Below are 9,970 nucleotides of genomic sequence, written 5' to 3'. Positions count from 1 at the left end.
TTGGCTAGGAGAACCGACCTCAAGATCAATCACCGGATCCTCATGAATCATGGGCTCTTTGCCCCTCTGTAGTACCTCTGCTGGTGAAGAGAGCGAGGCCCCTTCCACCTGGTGTGGAGATAACACTCGTTGAGCTGAATATGAAGGCAAGACCCCTTCCACCTGCTGTGGAGATAGTACTCGCCTAGCTGCTGCAAATAAGGCCCTTGGGCCTGTCTGATAAGTGACCAAAGGAGTGGAGCTGACATGTCGGGTGACGGGAGAATCAGGCTGCTGAGATGGTCCTCCCTCCTCATGAAAGACCTCCTGATGTGGCTGAGGTGGCACTGTGAAAAACTCACGGGAGATGAACTCCTCCCATGAGATGCCCTGCTGTGTCAACTGATGCAATACTACTAGCTGAATCAAACCATAATGGCAAAGGCTCCTGTACTGTTGGGCCGGGGTCTTCCTCTGCAACATGGGCACCATCCTCTGAATGTTATGAAACAAGAAAACCGGGATGTTCATCATCCTCACTCGGGTGAAATGCATCAAAAGGCGAATGTGATATGAATACACCTGTGAAAATCTGCCCTCACAGGTAAAATAATGCATAAGAAGCCTCATGAGGGGAGCATACTCGCTCTGAAGAAATCTGAATGGGAAAACACCCGTCAAAAGTCTCACAAATGATGGCCGGACATAGGGCTCAAAGTGAACAAAATCAAGCAACCTGCGCTTAGGCCACACCTCACCCACATTTGGTATCCCTGTAGCCTGTGAGATCACCTCAGGTGTCAATGTGAAGTTCACCCCTGCCAGAGTGACATGTCCATCATGGAGGTGTAAGACAAACAAGCGGGCCAACTATCTATGATGTTGAGTCCGAGAGATCCTCTCACAAAACTGATAGCAAGACATGTACTGGAAGCAATTCACTGCCAAAGGACAGGCCTGTAATTCTGCCAAAGAAGTAGGCTCCTCCCGCTTATGATGTCCTCCCTTACCCCCTCTACGAGGCCTCCTCTGTTCCTCAACCTCTGTAGATGATGAATGGTCCTCACTTTGCTTATAAGTTTCGGTTTCTGACATGGTTTTGGAGCAAAGTGGACAAACTAAACTGCTGTCTCTGCCAGCAAAAAGTGTTGAAATCTATGTTGTTTCAAGGGGAACCAAACATGAGGGAAATGTTAGGGGAGGGAACTTTTTAACCAGGAATGGGAATATATAAAAATAACAGGGAGTTTTTAAGGGAAATTTTGCAAATCATATTCATATAGGAACACATATTTGTAATAGGGAAATCATTTGCAAAGATTATTGCATATGGGAAAAACATGCATAAAAATGAACATGGGAACATATGCATACATGTTTAATAGGGAAAAACAAAAGGGAAACCATACACCACACATGTTGACATTTTACCAACAGTTTTTGTTATCTTGCATATGTATATGGTAGAGGGGAATTAGGGTTTTCACTTTGTTTTGTTTTTTGATGCTTTGGGAGAGGGGTAGGGTTTTCAGTTTTAGTGATTTAGGGATGGGAAGGGGATTTGTATTTCGTTTATAAAATAATCATGGGGAAAAGAAATGTATATATGAGGGTGGGCAAAAGGGAAGGGAAGGAAACCAATCAAAGGGAAAAACAGCTTGAAACACCATAAACCCTAGCACAATTTGCACATAAATATTGCAGCCATATAAGTCTTTTCATTTGCATGATTTGAGGTTAAAATCATAGCATGAGGGCTTACATCCATCATTAACCTCCAAGACAATGTGTAAAGAGCCTACCTCGAACAATTTGGATGATTTGAAGGGAGATTGAGGAATGTTGTTGAAGTCTGCAGGCAAACGATTCAACGGGTCGCGCACCTCCCAACGGGTCGCGCCCGTAGTATTTCTGCACTGCTGAGGGGTTCTGGACGGGTCGCGCACCGCCCAACAGGTCGCGCACCTCCTTCAACGGGTCGCGCACCACTTGCTGCCCGAAATCACTGCAATTTCGCTCCTCTCTCCAATCACTCTCTCAAACTTCTCTTCCAAGCGTTGGGATGCACAATGAGAGTAAAAAGGAGGGAAGTAGAACCTTTACAGACTCCATTTGAAAAGATTTCATCCATAAACCCACTTTATAAAGTTTATTTTTGACACTTTTTAAAACACTGATTTTTTGGTTTCCTTTATCCTGAATCTGACTTTTTGAGTGCTTTGACTTGATTCTTTTTGCAGGTAGATCATCTGAGGGACTTTGGCAAGGGGACCAGGGTTATTGCTGCCTTTTTGAAGACTTTTTGGAATTTCATTCTTTTTACAAAAATGTAACATGACCTTGGCTTTAAAAAACAGAGTTTTTAAATCCAAGTTTAAAAATGAATTGTACATGATGAAAATATCAAAGAAACATGTTTACAATCCTCCCTCTGGCTTGCTGGGCACTCAAGGACTTTCAAAGACATGACCTTGCTGAGATAAATGACCAAAACCCTAGACCTAGGACCTTTGACCTTAAGACAAAACAAGACAAGCTTGAAAAACTCAATGACTGATATGACCTGATCCAGCAAAGCCAAGAGGGGTATAAATAGACCAGCTCCTCCATCAGGGTTATGGCATGCCTAACGGGATGCAAAATTTGACACTAATGAGACACCTACTAATGCAAATTCAAAGAGCTTTGATCACTGATGGAGGGCTTTCAAGACCGACACTAACAGGTCTAATTTATGAAACTAAATTAGAACATATATTTATTTATCAACTCGAATCAATAAACTTAGAAACATGCCAAAATATATGGATCTTAGATCTAATTAACTTAGGAAGCCATTGTTTAGAATTTTAAAAGTTGAATGCATGTTGGTATCTTAAAGATAACAAAGCAACTATTCTAAAAAGCAAGTAAAGAAAACATTCAGATCTACTCTATGAAAGCATATAAATGATTGGTCAATGGGATTAGCCTATTTTAGAAGACGGAGAAGAGGTTCTTCTCTAAGAGTCCTGGTTGTCCTTCCACATTCCTTCTATAGTAACATTGCCAAACATCTAAGAAAGCATGATGAAATGTAACTGTGAAAGCATATAAATTTAGTCCAGGAAGGCATATAATAAAGTGAATCTTGATTCCATCTAGTCCTAAATCACGAAGAAGAGGCTCTTATCTAAGGGTCTTGGTTGTCCTTCCACATCCAAACTAATTACTGAAAGGAGATCAATCTTCACGCAACAAAACATGGCCATAACATGAATTCATACTGAAATTATCTACAAGTATTTACAACAAAGAAATAAGATGAACATCCAGAATTAAAGCTAGTACATTCACAACTATGAACATTACTCTACAACAAAGTGTACTTAGCTTGGTATGGGGGCCCTCCACCCTTGTTGGTACACTATTAAAATGCTCAGCTACATCAACTCATTCACTCCAGCAAGCATAAAGAAATCACGAAACGAAGTTTTGTCTTCAATTATCTCAAAAAATTAATAGTCTTCAATTTTTCTCCATTGTTTCTAACTATGAATGCCTCTTCTTAAATAGGCAAAATGATAACAATATAAGCTAAAAAGTCTTAAACAACTATCATTAATGTTATCCCACTTCATTAGGTCGAAATTATCCATTTGTTACAAAAAATTAGGATAAATCCCCAAAAATCCTAAAACTGCCCCTTTTTTAGGGGATCTTCTGGATGACCGGTCAAGTTTGACTAGCGTTGACCGACTACTTCGCATTTGTTTTAATGTGCTCCAATAGATGTTCATTCATCCTTGGTTACCGTAGTTTCTAGATATATGCTTGGTTTGAGCTCAGGTGTCCTGCAACCATGACTTCAATGGAGCCATTACATGCTTTTCTAGTTCTGTCCGAATTTTAATTAAATGCTCAATTTTTACTAAAACACTTAAAAATCAAAAGACATAGTTTAGTTACCTTGGTATGCATTAGAAGGTATAAAACATGATGAAAATGATAGAAAATGGATGATAAGGATGGAAAAAATGATGTAATAGGTGTGGTAAAAAGAGTCAAAATCGAGAGCTAACACTCCCCCTTGCTGATTTGGAAGCATGTCCTCATGCTTGTCTAGTCTTTCTGGACCTCATTCTTCCCTTACTGACTGATGTAGTGGCATTTGTTTATGATGCTTGAAGAAGTATAACAACCCTCTCCATTTCCTCCTCTGTCAATTCAATTGGAGTTGCCCTTTATTTTCCTACTCAAAGGATCTTGAATTTGAGCACATCCAAGGATTAATTGAACTCTTTGCCATGTGAATCATGTCCATTACCATACTTTTGAAGGTGTGTCTCAAAGCCTTCTTCGATGTTGAAAGAGGGTATTAATTTTCTTTATTTGAACCCTATTAATGTCCTTATGCAACCCATACCTTTGTATCAACCAAGTTATAATTTCCATTTCTCAATGCCCAATAACCAAAACCATTCTTCTTGTCCAATTCATGATATTGATAGGACATGAATCTTTTTTTCCAAAATCTTTCCAAAGCAATGGTCATTCTATTCTAGCAATGTCGGTGAAGTTGAAGCAATTTGCACACGAAGTTGCAACAAACATTGTACAAGTAGCAACAAACTTTATAAACCATTTTCTCATAAACTACAAACTGGGTTTCTTTGAAATTTTGCAAAAATATTTCTACCACTCCATTGCTTCTCTTCACAATTGGAAATAACCACATCACAAATTTTGAGAAAAAGATAAATTGGTTGTAGGTGACATTATTTGATTTCTTCAAAAATACAAATCGGTTTAATTTGAAATTTATCATATCTAGTAATCTCTCAATGATGCATCACCCTACTAAATGATGCATCACCCTACTAAATGATTTTCTAGAAACTATAGAGCTCAAATCCTTACCTTTTACTCCACTGCGAGTTAACTTAATCTCCTCTATTCTTGACTGCACAAGTGTTGAACATAACTCACACCGTTGACACGTTCAAATCAGGGTTCTATTAACAAACACCAAATTCAAACCTTGGATTCTTAGACTTCGTTTTCCGGATTCATAGAGATATTTTTGAATGCTTACCACAATACAAGGAGGTGACTTCGGTTATTATGTTGTTTTGAGCATAATTTTCTCCCAGAATTTTAACAACCAGCCTCTGCTATGATTGCTTCGTTGTTTCCTGAAGCTGCTCTATTTGCTAATTTACTGTGTGCCCAATTCTGGTTAGAAGATATGTACATGATTTTTTAGAAGTCCATTACAGAACTTCCCTCCATTCATTTTTTTTTTTAATTCCAAACTTTTATTTTCTTGCATCACATACCCAATTCAGTCTTTCATGCGTCTTACTTCATGAGATATCATGCTCATTTCAACTTCATACTTCTCTTTTTGAATACTTATACCATGTTTGCTCTACTTTACTGATTCATAGTATCATTTCTGACTTCATGCGATCATTTTCTAAAATGTTGTACTCATAACCTATTTTAGGCATGATTTAAAACTCATTCAAACTCACAATTCGAATTTCTATACATGATTCGAATGCCTGGAATGATTCAAAGGTTTTTTTTTTACTTGAATCCTTTGACAACCAATCATATCAAATCTTTATAATGTATTTTAATCATACCTTACACATGCTTTTATGAGAAAACGAGGTTGTCTTCATCCTTTGACTTCTCTTTTGACTCTTCATCCTTTGACTTCTCTTTTGACTTCTTCATGAGAAAACAAAACTTGTATTCGAAGATGATTTTTTTTTTTTTAATGACAAAAATGAGGCTATCTTTATGAAGAAGAGGATGATATTTTGACTCTTTTGCATAGTGAAATTCAAGATTGTCTCATGATCATTTTTATGCAGCAAGCTTTATATGAAGACTATGTTCATCAATATGCAATCATGAAATCCATTCATCCATTCATGATATGAAGACTATGTTCATCAATATGCAATCATGAAATCCATTCATGACTTGCTTTTGACTCTCTTCTAAAGGTTCTTATATACAATTTTTTAAATCTCATTCTCCATATGTTTTTCTAAAATATTGTTTTGAAATGACCAATTCAAAGTCGTTTCAAAACTCAAAGTTTCCTTAAAATAGAGCATCTCTCCTTACTAAACAAAATATCTCTTTTACTTTAATGCAATAGCTGCTTTCTAGAGAATTTTTTCTTTCCTTATTCTAGTGTTTATTCCAGAGTTCAAATAGTTTATGATCTTTTATGCTAACTCTAGTTTCCTTTTATTTGTTTTGCAGAGAAAAAGAATCTTTATCCTTACTTTTATTTTCCATAAAGATTTTCTTTCTAGAGTTACTAATCCCAAACTGTCATACTACAAGTGATGCTCTCTCTTTTGACTTTGAAGGGCAAAAATAAATGAAAAATGGTAAAAATGGAAAGGGATTTATTTTTTTTTTGAAAGGTTTTATATAGGAATGGAATGATTTATGGAGGATTTTATACAGTGATGGAGGATTTTATGGAGAAATGAAAAATTGTACTCTTCATACACCAAGGTTAACTAGTCTTCATATTTAGAAGTGTTATTTCAAAATCAAAAGCATTAAAATAAAATTTAACTTACAGAACTTGATCAAAAAATAGCTCCTTCATGTAAATGGCTTCTTTGTTTCTCTTGAGATGAAGTAGTCTTTTGAATTAGCTCCTTTAGTTGTCACTTGAAATCTAATCTTCTTTTTCTTTTTATAGGTCCCTTCTGCTTGGATTGAACTTTAGGTCCCTTCTATGGATTTGATTTTTCTTGTATTCAGGTCCCTTCTGTTGATTTGAACTTTCTTGAGATTGAAGTAGCTTGAAGTAATTGAAATTGAGTCTTGATAAGCATACAAAAGCAATAATGCTTTTGTTTCCCTCTCCCCCTGCTTATTTTGAGACTTGTCCTCAAGCCTTCACATTTATTTTCCAAAGAAGAAAATATTCAGTATTAAAAATAAGAATAAAATGAAAATGAAATAGAACTCTTTTATTTTTCAGAATTCATACTAGCCAAGTAACTTGGTTTTCCAGTATGAAATCAGGTTTGTACTGTGCCAGAAACTTGGATTTTCACAGCCAAATCCTTTCTATTTATTTATTTATTTTTATTTTGTATTTTTTTTGGAAGTGGGGTATAATGGACTAGGGAAGTATGGAAAGCTTATGAAAGTTAGGTCGAATTCATGATCTAGGAGTAGATGGATAGATAAATATTAGATGTGGACTTCAACATGAATGATTGTGGAGCTTAGCATACAATATGGTAGATGAATAACATCATGAACAATATGGCTTATAAAATGCTTCTTAGGAAATGGATGTGGCTTATCAACTGAAAGCCAACTTCACGAATTTTGAGTTTCTTTGAATGAACTCAACATCAGATGAATTCCACTTACTTTGACTTGTATATTTTCATTTCATATTCATAGATATGAATTTTTAACTTTGACTTTGAAAAGTCCTTCATCCATGGAGTTCACTCCTTAAATCTTCCTATGACTTACAAAAACATAACACTTGTTTGTAATAGGATATCAATGATGGAGTAAGAGAGGTGTACAGTCTCCCTTCTTTCAATAAATATGTAAAATAATTAAAAGCAATGCTTTGAAAAAACAAGTCCAAATATGATATACAAAGAAAATGCATTTGTTTACCCCTTGAGGAATGGTGGCCAACTTAGACCTCCTAGCGGTATTTTGTTCATAAAATATTCGTTTTATGTACAATTAGAGTGATTCTAAAGGAAAGTTGAAGTGAATTCATATGGATACTTCCACTATAAACAAGTTTTCAAAATTGTTTAACAGTATATGTTAAAAATGATGAGAAGTACCATGTTTGATAAAGTTTCTTGTGAATTGTTTTACTAGACCAACAATGACTATTTGGAGTCTAACTTTTTCGTTAAAGATCGGATCGATGTCATTCCACTTGGATATTAATGTAGATTTATTTTTATCTACCCGATAGAAACATGCTTTTAAAATTCTTAGGTTTTATATGACAAAATTGTTGATGAACATACCTAAAAGGCAGAGTTTCACTATGTTGATGTTAAAACATACAGTCAGAAATGTGGCATAACTTTTTCATTTGACCTCCAAATGTGGTGATTCAAATTGTGTATTGATCTAGACTTGAATATATATATCCCATATAAACAGGTTTTGAAACAAAGGTGATTTGGAATGTGAAATATTCCAATGAACAGTCAATACCTAAAATTGTCACCATGCATATTTTTCGACAAGCAGTTAGTATTTTGAGTTTAACTTTTTCATATGATATCAGATTGAGGTGATTCAAATTGATTTGGAAACTAGATTCCAAGGGTTATGTTCCCTATAAATATCATGTTAAAATGTTTTCATTAGACCCCTCAAATCAAGGTTGTACTAACTCTGTCCTCACAAATTTCTCTTGAGAACTAATGTTTATTTTGATCATATATATATTTTTTTATTTGTGACCCAAATTGAAAATTTCAAAATGGATTTAAAAACTATATTTTAAGAGATACTTTGTTTAAAAATATGCTTTGAAAATGATCTTGCATGTTGCCATGAAATCCTTCCAAATGAATATTGAACAATGATTTGAAGAATTTATTCATGAGAGTTTGAACCAAAAATCTTATTGTGAACTTGTTTTACCTATTTATTTATTTATTCTATTCTATCCTACTCTATTGTATAAAAATAAGTCATTCTCTCAAGTATAAGAGAATTTCCAATGCATCCATTTGCGTAACAAGATCATAAGTAGACTCATATCCAAGTTTGAAAAATATACTTTAATGAATGCTTGGACATGAAAAATTAGTTGATCATAAAGATTTGATGCTAAGGAATGTTGAAAAATGGAGTGGTGTTGTGGCCTAATGACTAGTTGAAACCAAGTTTTGAAATGACCTTTGTTTTCTTGGCTTTCCTTAATTGTCATATCACAAAGTTCTTCTTGTAGAACTTGTTCAAAATCATGAATGCACAAGGGATCTTGTGATACATATGCTAGATATTCTTCAATTTCTAGCTCTATTGTTTGAACTTCATCGCATGTGATCCATAACTCATTGATCTCCTTACAAAGATAACTAGAAGAAACTTCTAGGTTCTCTTTTTGTGGATCCTCTTCATGGATGCTTTGTTCCTCTTCTATATTTTGAAATGAAGATTCATCCCTAGTGACCATTCTAAATTGTGGGCAAGGGTTTGAGAAGATCCTTGTGGTGGCATACCTTCCTTCTCTAAATGACTTCTTTAACATCATATTATGTAGATCTTTGTTTTGCAAATGGATTTTGTAGTTAATGAGTTTTTGTTAGTTGGTTGGGGGTTTTGTTTTGGGGATCTACCTTTCTAATTTCTATATCTAAGCATGAATAACCATAATGAAAAGTGTTTTTGTTTTTATGTTTTGTTGTTTTTCTTCTTCTAAACAAGCTTCCTAACTACTTGGATCTAAACATGCTTCCCTGACAACGACACAAAAATGTAGGTTTAATTTATGAAACTAAATTAGAACATATATTTAATTATCAACCCGGATCAGTAAACTTAGAAACATGCCAAAATATATGGATCTTAGATCTAATTAACTTAGGAATCCATTATTTAGAATTTGAAAAGTTAATTGAATGTTGGTATCTTAAAGATAACAAAACTATTCTAAAAAGCAAGTAAAGAAAACATTTAGATCTACTCTATGAAAGCATATAAATGATTGGTCAATGAGATTAGTCTATTTTAGAAGATGGAGAAGAGGCTCTTCTCTAAGAGTCTTGGTTGTTCTTCCACATTCCTTCTATAATAACATTGCCAAACATCTAAGAAAGCATGATGAAATGTAACTATGAAAACATATAAATTTAGTCTAGGAAAGCATATAAGAAAGTGAATCTTTATTTCGTCCAGTCCTAGTTCACGGAGAAGAGACTCTTTTCTAAGAGTCCTGGTTGTCCTTCCACATCTAAACTAATTA

This window comes from Pinus tabuliformis, chromosome 6 (assembly GCF_031772625.1).
Source record: "Pinus tabuliformis cultivar Carrire ecotype Pingquan chromosome 6, CPIR1, whole genome shotgun sequence".
Taxonomy (NCBI): domain Eukaryota; kingdom Viridiplantae; phylum Streptophyta; class Pinopsida; order Pinales; family Pinaceae; genus Pinus; species Pinus tabuliformis.
This window is presented reverse-complemented; position numbering follows the sequence as displayed.